Source organism: Palaemon carinicauda, chromosome 10 (genome assembly GCF_036898095.1).
Source record: "Palaemon carinicauda isolate YSFRI2023 chromosome 10, ASM3689809v2, whole genome shotgun sequence".
Lineage (NCBI taxonomy): Eukaryota > Metazoa > Arthropoda > Malacostraca > Decapoda > Palaemonidae > Palaemon > Palaemon carinicauda.
This window is the reverse complement of record NC_090734.1, coordinates 129143352-129145851: the sequence shown is the minus strand read 5'-3', so window position 1 is coordinate 129145851 and position 2500 is coordinate 129143352. Positions and strand designations below refer to the sequence as shown.

The 2500-nt window shown below is 32.0% G+C and overlaps 1 long non-coding RNA gene across 1 annotated transcript in view; it reads right to left on the bottom strand.

The window, feature by feature from the left end:
* Nucleotides 1-866, bottom strand: part of LOC137648480 (uncharacterized) — a 2493-nt gene extending 1627 nt beyond the window's left edge. The window contains exons 1-2 of the long non-coding RNA XR_011045634.1: nucleotides 809-866; nucleotides 1-201 (exon numbers count right to left, since the gene is read on the bottom strand). The exon at nucleotides 1-201 is cut by the window's left edge and continues 42 nt beyond it. This is a non-coding gene — a long non-coding RNA (uncharacterized lncRNA). The remainder of the gene's footprint in view (nucleotides 202-808) is intronic.
* Nucleotides 867-2500: the final 1634 nt, after the last annotated feature.

Here is a 2500-nt window from a genome sequence, read left to right as displayed (position 1 = left end):
CTGTTCTGCCAACTCATTACCTATAAGAAACTTTTAAAAGTTCCTTAGCTTCCGTCTTATAAGAAGGTAACTAGTCTCTCCCTCCGACAGACAGGATTATTCCCAGGCTTCAATACCATATGTGAAAGCCACAGGAGAAGGCAGCGGTAAATCAGAAAAAATTGATCAAACCAATACTGCATGACTTCCACGCTTGGGGACCTGGCAAATACATTAAACGTGCTGCAAGATTAGAAAGTCATTATTACAGTCAATCTTCTATGGTAGTAAGACTTTAATTCCATCTCAAGTGGTAATGTTAAAAACTCTCTGGAATTTACACTCTTAGAATTTCAAGAGATACTCATCAACTAGTCTATAGTGCCTTTAATATTACAAAATCTGCAAGGTTTGATGGGATACCTCTTACAATTGCTAAAAACAGTTATTCTCTACTTTAGTGTGTAAGCTGATTTAACCCACTAGACAAAATTGTTAATCAAATATGAGCATATTCTACACTATTTTGTTCCTTTCGAGAGCTCAAAATATTACTTCCATAATGTTCATCGATTAGCTTCTGCTACTTGCAAGCAGCCTCTAACGTTCATAACCAGCAAGGTTAAATAGTTGAAGACTTAGGTAATTCGACCCTTACCCTTCGAGACACTAAACTTAAGGGAGTCACAGTTCTCTGGGCTAGTACAAATTATATGCAAATAAATAAGCCATGTAAATGGAAATGCCAAAACACCACCTATCACAAACGTGAAATACTAATACAATACAGTAATACCATAAAATAAAATTTCTTGCTGGGACAACTTACATGATACTGCTGATCCTTAGAGAGTAATCCTTAACACTTCCACAGAACAAGTGAATCTAAAGTTAATACAAATTCTAACTTCTAAAGAAGACTAAACTTCACTCCAGCAAGGAGAACTAAATACAAACAAAATCACAGTTCAAACAAGGATTACAGAGTAAATGCTATGGAAGTACAATTAAGGGGGAACTTCACGAAAAAGACAAAATAAATATTACTTGACATTATTAAGCTAGCATAATGTTATGTATACAATATATATATATATATATATATATATATATATATACAGAATATCCAAACAGCTAAATTCCTTACATTTTATCTATTTTTGTTGATCACTTAAACGACCAACATTGATTTTATTTATGTCAAACTTTTGTCAATATATTTCATAATTGAATGGTAAAGGTTTAAGATTTTAGCTTACCAATTTGCATGTCAAAACTCTTCAAGATAAAGGAATGAAGTCAATCGTCAAAATGACAAACTCCATTTGTCTGAATATATTTTTCTATGACGTCATAGTTGTAAACAACATAGGAAATGGAAATTGCTACGAATTTTAAACTATTGCATTAATTAAGATCATTTGATGTTTATGAGACGTCTTATAGTAACATTCAATAGGCGTAGATGAGCTAAACTTTATAAAGACACAAGCCTTTGATCATATAATTGTATCAGAGGTTGTGACAACCATTTCCATTTTCAGTTAGATTTACTCTTACATGTGATTACAAGGTGTACAGGATAACACGAAAAATAACGGAAAATATAGGTTAGCCCAATTGTGAGACCATATGTAAATTATTATTTCTTATTTCATTTGATTTCTCAATTTTTTTATCAATTTATGGTACATAAGAAAGAGTAATGAACCCAAAAACTGAATGTTCCTTTGAAGGAACATGATGGAGCCACATGCAGTAGACATTGCCTTTATTTTCATATCTATTGGATTACCTTAGGACCATACAGCATACCTACTGTCGTTTTATATAATGCCCAACAAGAACTCGGTTATATGATAAATAACCTAACCTGATAGTTACCTAAAGACCTTAAAGAATATTAGATAGCCATACCTAACCTAACCAAACCTAGGCTACCTTGAAATAGGATATTTTACCCACATATACAGTACTTATATAACTAAGCATACCTAACCTAACTAAACCTAGGCTACCTTAAAATAGGATATTTTTACCCAGATAAACTTATATAACTAACCATACCTAACCTAACTAAACCTAGAGTACCTTAAAATATGATATTTTTACCCAGATATACTTACATAACTAAGCATACCTAACCTAACTGAACCTAGGGTACCTTAAAATATGATATTTTTACCCAGATATACTTATATAACTAAGCATACCTAACCTAACTAAACCTAGGCTACCTTAAAATAGGATATTTTTACCCAGATAAACTTATATAACTAACCATACCTAACCTAACTGAACCTAGGGTACCTTAAAATATGATATTTTTACCCAGATATACTTATATAACTAAGCATACCTAACCTAACTAAACCTAGGCTACCTTAAAATAGGATATTTTTACCCAGATATACTTATATAACTAAGCATACCTAACCTAACCAAACCTAAGTGAAATAGGATATTATTGCCTAGATTTTCTTACTTAACTAAGCATACCTAACCTTCCCAAACTTAAGCT